This window comes from Fukomys damarensis, unplaced genomic scaffold (assembly GCF_012274545.1).
Source record: "Fukomys damarensis isolate Sample0158 unplaced genomic scaffold, DMR_v1.0_HiC HiC_scaffold_36, whole genome shotgun sequence".
Classification (NCBI taxonomy): Eukaryota; Metazoa; Chordata; class Mammalia; order Rodentia; family Bathyergidae; genus Fukomys; species Fukomys damarensis.
This window is the reverse complement of record NW_022900948.1, coordinates 37,676,838-37,686,816: the sequence shown is the minus strand read 5'-3', so window position 1 is coordinate 37,686,816 and position 9,979 is coordinate 37,676,838. Positions and strand designations below refer to the sequence as shown.

The window sequence follows — 9,979 nt, the reverse complement described above, 5'->3', positions numbered from 1 at the left end:
CCAACAGATTAAAAATAACCAGAGAATCAAAACTGCCGTCCCAAGCATCAGGCCCTGCTTGGATCACGGAGCCAGGTGTGTCGTTCTTATGAATCACCTAGGACGGCCTGCCTGACACTCCTTGGAGCCAGTTGTTGCTGTTCTCAAAACCTTGCTGGGCAAAAATGTTCTGTTCCTGAGGGACTGTGTGGATCCGGATGTGGAGAAAGCCTATGCCAGCCCTGCCACTGGGTCGGTTCTGCTGGAGAACCTGCATTTCCTGTGGAGGAAGAAGGGAAGGGCCAAGATCCTTCTGGAAAGAAGCTGAAAGCTGAGCCAAACAAGATAGAAGCCTTCCGAAAAACCCTCTCCAAGCTGGGGGATTGTTTATGTCAATGATGCTTTTGGGACTGCGCACTGGGCTCACAGTTCCATGGTGGGTGTGAATCTGCCTCAGAAGGCATCTGGATTCCGGATGAAGAAGGAGCTGGAATACTTTGCCAAATCCTTGGAAAACCCAGAGAGACCCTTTCTGGCTATAGTTGGTGGGGCCAAAGTGGCAGACAAGATCCAACTCTTAAAAAATGTGCTGGACAAGGTCAATCCCATGATTACTGGTAGTGGAATGGACTACACCTTTAAGGTACTCAACAACATGGAGATCGGTGCCTCCTTGTTTGATGAAGAGGTGGCCAAGATTGTCAAAGAGATCATGGAAAAAGCAGATAAGAATGGTGTCAAGATTACCTTTCCTGTTGACTTCATCGCTGCTGACAAGTTTAATGAGAATGCTAAAAAGTTTGGGAAAGCCACTGTAGAATCTGGCATATCTCCTGGCTGGATGGGTTTGGACTGTGGTTCTGAAAGTAATAAAAAGTTTGCTCAAGTTGTAGCCCAAGCAAAGCTCACTGTTTGGAATGGCCCTGTGGGAGTGTTTGGAACACCTTTGCTAAGGGAACCAAAGTCCTCATGGATGAGATTGTGAAGGACACATTCAAAGGCTGTGTCACCATCATAGGAGGTGGAGACACTGCCACCTGCTGTGCCAAGTGGAACACTGAAGATAAAGTCAACGATGTGAGCACTGGAGGGGGTGCAGGTCTGGAGCTTCTGGAAGGTAAAATCCTTCCTGGAGTGGAGGCCCTCAGCAACTTGTAGTCAATGGAATGCTCCTTCCTGCTGCTCTTGTCCAGTCTTTAAGTCAGCTTAGTACTTTTATATCTCAACTTGACTTTGGTTAAAATATACCCCTATTAAGACCCACATAAGGACAAAATCACTGGAACCTCAGGACCTCTTAACATCAGTACAGCACTGTCATACATTTGCTTGCTGTTCTCCAGAAAATATTTGGACTTCACCATTGTGCTTCATAGAGACAATATCTTAAACTGCCTATTAAACAGAGTGAGCTGAAATTTTTTTTAAGTGTCTGTAGTTGAGTAAGAATATATTTTGGTTTCCCCTCTGATGAATCTCTGACATCTTACTCACCTTTAATAGCAAAATGTTGATAGTGTGAACCGGCAAATAACCTTGCTGGTCCTTTAGTTAGTTTGGAACCCCTCTGTCCTTGTAGCTGCTGCTCTGACGCTGTCATGTACCCGAGATCCTTCTGCATCACTGTTGTCTTGCTGGAGAGAACAATGCTCACGTTCCTGTGGTCCAGATGGACTGGCATCTCCCGTTCCAGCTCACATCAAGTGGTGCCTTGTCTTCACAGCTGCCTCTGCTGCTGTTTGTGTACACATTTGTTTCCCTGGCTGGTTGTGAGCCACTATCTAGTAATTTTTATAAATGCTTTGTGAGTCCTAGCAGGCATTTCCAGCGGCTCCTCCTCTTCTCCCATCTGCTTCTCTGTCATCTGAATAAAATTCTGTTATGCTCAATGAAGCTTTAAGAATAGGGCTGTTTGTCTCCTGTGTAGCCTGCCCTAGGTACAGCTTTACTCTTTAAGTAAGTCCTTCAGCAGATTTGCCTCGCTCTCTTACGGCTGCTGGTAGTCTTGTTTTGTGCTTTATGCTCATTGAGTAATTTTATTTCTCTTTGTGTCAATGCTGTGTTTATTGGGAGTTTTAAAAAGCGATGATGGACAATTTTCTGGACAAGTAACAAGAACCACAGCATAGCTTAGTGGCTCAATACAACATGAGTTTATTTCTTGCTCATGCTGTGGGTCCAATGTGGGTTGGTGGGGTCGGGGGAGAGGCCTCTCATCCTGGTTATTTAGAGACCCAGGCTACCACTGGACATCTGCTTCCTTGAATCACTGGAAGAAAGGGCACATGATACCTTTTAAAAACCACTCCTCAGAAATGACACATTGCTGCTGTTCACATTTCATCTACCAGTGAATTACGTGGCCATGGCCAACTTCAGAGGACCTGGGGCAGTCCAGTCGTACTGTGTAGATGTAAAGAGTAGAACCAGACTACTCAGTGAGCTGTGCTGATGACCACCATAAAGCTGTTTTTGTGCCATATAGGCTATAAATTATGTAGACAAAATTTTTGAATGATGCCATTATACAATATCTATAGTGTTTGGCAGCTGTGTTTTTAGCAGGGTATCTTTGTGATAGTATGTATTGATTCATTTCATTTTAATAACAACTAATAGTCCATTTTATGGATGTATCACAATTTACCAATGGAGATTGTTTCCATGGTTTTTCATCGCCATTACAAAAAGCAGTGCAGTGGACACCATCCTTCAGACATTTAAAAAGTGTGTTTGTGCAAATGCTTCTGCAAGATACATTCCTAGGTACTACTGGGTCACAGGCTAAGGTCCTTCATGTTTGGATAGTTCCCATCCGATGGTCACCGGCAGTGTTTGAGAGTGACTGTCTTCTTCCAAAATTGTACACTGTTAGCCTTCTACATCTCTGCCAAACTGATAGGCAAAAATATTTTTAACATTTAATTTTCTGATTGTCAACAAGTTTGAGCTTTTTGCATAAGCTTATCATCATTCATGTTTCATCTGTGAAATGACACTATTCTTTGTTCAACCATGATTTGGCTTATGTTTTATGTTTATGTTCTTTCTTATTGGTTCCTAAATATTGTGGACAATTTTAAAATCTTATATGTATTGTTAAATTTTTTCCTCTGTGTTTCATTGAAATATCTAGCAGATAAGCATTTATATTTTATGATGTGATTATAATTAATTTTTCCTTCTCAGTCACTAAAAATAGCCTTAATTATCATTGACTTGTTAACCTACGAGGGCAGAAGAAACCCACAATTCTACCTTCAGGTGCTATGAAACAGTAGTGGATTAAGCTGTGTGGAGAGCCTTAGAGTATGGCACTTCTGCGGAACTGGGTATTTTATATGAAAATTTGGTACTCATTTACCTTACTTGACTTTGACTTGGTATAAGAAGGTGGTAGATGTTGTGATTTCTGTTCTACAGATGTATGATATGCAGTAAGGTTTGGGTTTAATGGGTTGTTGCATTTCAGTCATGTAAATGTCATGTATGGCAAAGTCAGTGTTTTCTCTGTCTCAACCCCTCAACTCTTCAGAAGTGTTAGAGATACAGTGGGGAATGAGAGGCGAGCTGTCCTAGCTCTCCTACCACATCAATTCCAGTGGACTGCATCATCCAGCCTGAAAGAGAGTCCTGCTCCTTAGGAATGAGACCATTGGAAGTTAGTGTTTTCTAAAGTCACCCGGGGCAGGAGTGGGCTTTGAGCCTGGATGTTAAATTCATTTTTTTTTTGGTACCAGGGCTTTCGAAGCAGGCAGCGGAACCACTGAGCTAAATCCCCAGCCCTTGTTTAAAAGCTCATTTGTCACTTACATAATCTTTATGCAGTGTTTAAGGTATTCAAAACTTGGAAAAAAATTACAAAAAGCATTTGTAATCCTATTGTCAAGATGCAATGACTGTTTTCATGTTGCAGAATTTCTAGAATTGATTCTAGAAAGTGGTGGCGGAGTAACTCAGTGGTGCAGCACCTGTCTTTCATGTGTGAGGCCCTGAATTTCATCCTCAGCAGAAAAAAAGCAAGGAATGGAGGGAGGGAGGGAGAGAGGGAGTCATAATGGATAGAAGGAAGGAAGGGAGAGGCAAAAGAAAACAATTGGGGGTATATGTTTTTATGTTTTACAAAACTGATAGAATTTTATGTTACTAGTAATACTTGCATTGTAATGTAATTTAAACCTTTTCCGTTGTGATGATTTTTATAAATATTACTTTAATCACTGCAAAATGTTATACAATGGTGTATATATATATATATATATATATATATATATGTAAATGATTACTTTTAGTCCTGTATAAAACATTATTCTGGAATGCTTCTTTCCTATATTTTATATTATTTTCTATTTTTTGTTGTTTTTGTTTATTTATTTGTTTTTCAGACTGAGTCTCACTCAGTAGCCCAGGCTAGCCTTAAACTCACTATGGCCTTGAACTCATGATGATCTTCCTGCCTCAGCCTCCTGAATGCTGGGATTATAGGTGTACACCACCAAGCCTGGCTTCATATTATTTTATGTTAACAGTCCATGATGTTTATGTTCATCTTAGGGACTAGGTACATGTATAAGACAACTTTCCAAAAGTGAAATCTTTGGACCCTAGGGCATGTACATTTAAGACTTTTGGAATTTCTTGCTAAGTTGCTTTCCAAATAAGTTTTAACAACTTTAATAATGCAGCCTTCAGTGCGTGAGAGTTCCTATCTGTGAGTACTTACTTTTGAAGAATATAATGACAAATACTGAAGAAGAAAGTGAAACACGTGAATCTCCTCCAATCTCTGGGTCCTGCCCTCATCAAATACTTGATTCCAATCGTAGTTCAGAGTAGGACATTTTAGTCGGGCCCCTACCTCTAAATAGAAACAGCCATATTGAAATGCAAAATCATTCTTAATTTTCAAATTATGTGTTCGGTTGACATGCTTGACTTTCTCATCATTCTTTTTATTTTTTGGCACCGGGCATTGAACTCGTGTCCTTGCGCTTGTGAGGCAGGCCACCGATCCGCTGAGCTAAATCCCCGGCTTTGTCATCATTCTTGATCTCTCCACTTCTAACTCCTTTCTTCATCCCTGAGAAAGGGCTTAAATATTTTATATATTGGACAATGAAACAGCTAAATATTTCAACAGGTTTTTTTTTTAGATTTAAAAAAATGGATAATAAACAAGATATGTTAAGAGATGTATTAAAACATCACAACATCATTACATTTTAGGGAACTACAAGTGAAATCCACAGTGAAAGATAACTTTATACTTGTGAGGATGTTCATAAAAAACAAAACAAAGTACATGGAGAAATTGAAACTTTTATACATTCTTGGTGGGAATGTAAAAATGGTGCAACCATTTTGAGAAACAGGCTATTCCCCCAAATGTAAAACATCACTACATCCTAGTAATTCATTCTGCATTGTTTACCCAAGAGAAATACATATGTTCGCACAAAAACTTGTACTCTAATTTTCATAGCACCACTATCCATAATAGCCAAAAGTGGAAACCACTCAGATGTCCATCAATTGATAGATAAATACGTTGTGGATTAGCCACACAGTGGAACATTATTCTTCCATGAAAAGGAATGAAATAGTGAGTCATGCTACAATATGAGTGAATCTTGAAAACATTATACTATATGAAAGAAGCCAGTCACAAAAGACCACATATTATGTGATTTCACTTGTATGAAATGTTCAGAATAGGACAATATGTAGGCATGGAAAGTAAATTAGTGCTATCCTAGAGCTATGAGTGAGGGAAAGTTTTGGTGGGGGGAGTGGGGAGTGATTGTTGGTGGATATAGAATTTCTTTTGGAGGTGATAAAAATGTCCTAAAATTGAGTGGGGTGTTGTTAGCACAACTCTATGAATATGCTAAAATCCATTGAATTGTACACTTTACCTGGGTAAATTGTATAGTATGTGAATTACATTGCAATAAAGCTGTTTTAACTGTCATATGCTCAATCAGTTCTCATTGCTGAACAGTACTTGTTTCCTTCATAGTAATTTGAAATATGTTTCAGGGACTCGAGTTCAGTGCCCCTATTGTTAATTCTGTGTTGCACTATTGGCTGTTACTGATACTCAGACTTCTCTGGACACCTTTACCTGTTAGAATCCCGTCTGAGCAGCAGAGGTGAAAGTACTCCAGACTGTTCTTAAAAAACAAGTATTATTTTGTAGTCTGTGTAAGGGGGACATAGTTTGAACATTTGTCTGAAGACTAAAATTCAGGCTCCTCATGAAGGCCCGCTATGAAGCTTTCTGTGACCCAAGCTGCAGTATATCATGCTGTTAAGCCATGGGTTTTGCCCTCACACAGGGTCTGAAACAATTCACTCTGTAAGTTTTGGTATATTCTACTGTGAGCCTCAGTTTCTTCATTTATGAGTATGATGCAGTCATACTTCATGGAGTTGTTTGTTGCTAGCATAAAAAGATAAAATCAGGTAAAGTATTTAACCTATAAGCCTTGGTATATAGTGAAGACTTAGCTAAACTCAGCTGAATCTTTTTCTTTCTTTCTTTCTTTTTTTTTTTTTTTTTGGTACCAAGGATTGAACTCAGGTCTTTGTGCTTGCGAGGCAGGTGGCAGAACCTCTGAGCTAAATCCCCAGCCTTCAGCTGAATCTTTATTAACATCTGGTCCCATGTTTCTCTAGACTTCATATTCCTTGACTGGTGCATCGTGCATTACAACATCAAGCTGCATGTGGTTCTCTGAGCCTTGGTGCTGTATCATTTCTCTTTAACTCTGTTATGGTTTTCCTTCTCCTTACGATGTCCCCTGCCTTTCTTTGGCTACTTCTTGCACATCCTTCAAGGACCAGCTCATGGCTCATCTTTTTCATAATCTTTCTTAACTCTTACACCTATACTGCAGGCTTGGCTAAGTAGCCTTCCTTCATTGATTACAGTATTTTATATGTATCTCAATTTGTTTACTTTTTTCAAAGAAACAACTTTTGGCTTTTTTTCTGTAATTATTCTATCATTTTTTTCCTCTGTATTTTTTTTCCAGTACCGGGAATTGAACTCAGGACATTGTGCTTGCTGGACAGGAGCAGCACCACTGAGCTAAATGCCCACCTCTGTCAGTTTTTCTATTTCACGAATTTTTATTTATTATTAATTTTAGTATACCTTTTTAAAGCTTTATTTCATTCTTTTTCTGATATTGAATTGGATGCTTTTCTAATAAAAGCTTTCAAGACTGTGAACTGGACCCTAAGTACTGTCCTAGTTGTACCATGAACTTTGTTATATAATTTTTAAAAATTACCTTTTAATTCTGTGTAGTTTATATTTTCATGAAGATTTCTTCTTTGACCATGGGTTATTTAATTTGTGACTTTTAAATTTTTTTCTAGACTTATGAGTTGATTTCCACTTATCTTCTTGTTATTAATTTCTATCTTAATTGCATTGTGGATATAGGATGTTCTTTCTTTTTTGTTTCCTTTTTTCTTCCCTCTTTCCCTCTGTCCATTTTCCCTTCTTCCTCCTCCTTGTGTTTTGAATTTTTTTGTTTCATGGCTTTATATGTGGTTAATTTTTACAAATTGAAAAGAATGTACATTCTCTAGACAAAGAATTGTAGTATTTTACATATGTATATTAGATTGACTTGTGAAATACAGTATACAAATTTTATAGCGTTAATTTTTTGTCTTACCTATTCATTAACTGAAGACTTTTGCTAATATTTCCCTATATGATTGTGGGTATCATATATATTTTAAATTGATTTTTCCTTTTTCCCTTTCATCCTATACTATTCTAGAAGTTGTGCATTTAATTTTTATTCTTAGATTTTAGCCTAAAACATTTAATATGTCAGAGAATTATTACTAAAGTTAGCATCTTTACTCCCTTCTTTACAATACAAAGGTCTAGGTATCCTTTTTTATTTTGACAATATCTCTTATATGATTTTGTTAACCAACATTTTAGCTCTAGTTTGTATTATCTTTATTTTTATTTTATTTTATTTTTTTCTCTCATTGAGTTTATTGGTACATTTTAGGTATACAGTACAGTTACATTCATAATTGGGATCTTGTACCTTTATATGACAGGTCTTGGTTCTCATTTTTTCCCCTTTTCCCTGCCCTCCCTTCATCCCCTCCTCCCTTCCCTATTTATAAATACTTTATTTCCATTTTTTCGTTTTCTCATATTTTTCCCCTTATTACCTTTCCCCTACCCTTCCCATTTCCCCTACACCTTTAGCCCTTTTCTTCCTATTTCACATATCAATTATATCATTAGGATCTTATGTACCATTGTAGTTTTTCACACCAGAGAAACTATTCGGTATTTGTGCACATGTGACTTATTTATTTCACTTACGAGTATATCCACAATATGTATCCATTTTCCAATGAATGACTAATTTCTCATTCTTTATGGCTGAGTAGTATTCCATTTTATAGAAAAACCACATCTTTATCCAGTCTCCAACCGATGGGCAAATGGGCTGTTTCCAAATTTTAGCTATTACAAATTGTGCTGCATAAACATAGGTGCACATATATCACGGTGATAGCATTCTTTTAATTCTTTTGGAAAGATACCCAGCAGAGGGATGGCTGGGTCAAATGGAACCTCTAATCCCAGCTCTTTGAGGTATCTCCATATTGATTTCCACAGTGGTTGCACCAGTCTGCACTCCCACCAACAATGGAGAAGGGTTCCTTTCTCCCCACAACCCAACATTATCTTTATTTTTAAACTATAAAAGCTAGATTATTATTATCTTGCATAGTTTCAGTGTCTTTTAGATTTACTTACTTTATCATTTTATTTATCATCTTATTTTACAACTTAGAGCTTCAAGAGATCATTTTCTTTCTCTTGGAAGTAATCTTTTAGAAGTTGCTTCAGTGAGATACTATTTGAATGAATAAATTTTGTCAGTTTTTATTTGTCTAAATTACCTTTACTTTGTCCTTATTCTTGACATACAGTTCTGTGTGGTTAGTTTTGTGATATCAGTACTTTGAAGGAATATCACTGTTTTCTCACTTCCATTTTTGCTGTTGAAAAGTCAGCTGTCTAATTTTTCTTTTGCTAGTTAGGTGCTCTTTCTTTCTGCGCTACTTTAAAAGATCTTCTCTTTGTCTTAGATGTCTTTGGTGTCCCTTCTAGGAGTGGATTTATTTTTATTCTACTTGGGATATGTTGGAATTCTTGTTTCTGAGGTTTGATAGCCTATCAATTCTGGAAAGTTTTCACACATTTTCAGTATTATATGTCATCCAGTCTTTCTCTCCTCTTTTTGTGCAATTCTGATTTAAGTATTATATCTAAATCTAACATATCTCTTGGAACTTTAATCTGTGGTAATTTAACCTTTTTGATCTCTTCTGAGTCTGAAGTAATGGTCTTCATTCTGTGCAGATGCCTCAGAGGGTCCTACTAACTCAAATTACTTGAATTTTTTGGTGTTAGACTTTCCAGGTTGTAGGCACAGTAGGAATTCTGACCCCAGACTTGTATCAGGAAGATGTAATGGTCAGACACTTTGAAGGGAGAATTTTTCCTTTTATTTCCCCTTGCCTAAGCCAAGGGCAAGACAAAGCAGTATTTCTTCTAGTTCACCTACCTAGGAGTGGCCTTTCAGAGAGCTAGGCTTAGTATGGGAATTTCCAATTTGCTTCTCCCCTTCCAGCAGGAGCCAGACCACATTCCAAGGCCAGACCATTGCCTAAATGTACAGGAAACAAGATAATTATGCTTGTCTTCTAGTGTCCTATGGAGAATGGATTACTGAGGGCTTTGAGAATGGAGTCAGGGAGGCAATGCTATTGTAGGCCTCAAGGAAAAGGTGATGCAGATGGATAGGGAAGGTTATTGATTGAGACAGTCTGTCTCTTCCCCTAGACTGTAAGATATTCAGTATCAGGGAGCTTGTCTTACTTATCTGCGAGTCTTCCGATGCCTGGCACAGAGAAAGCATTCACAAATGCTAATTAAATTGAA

General features: G+C 37.9%; 1 protein-coding gene and 1 pseudogene across 3 annotated transcripts in view; both read left to right on the top strand.

Moving 5' to 3' along the window:
- Positions 1–1,237, top strand: part of LOC104847543 — a 9,912-nt pseudogene extending 8,675 nt beyond the window's left edge.
- Positions 1–9,979, top strand: part of Ttll11 (tubulin tyrosine ligase like 11) — a 240,698-nt gene that overhangs the window by 8,391 nt on the left and 222,328 nt on the right. The window lies entirely within an intron of this gene.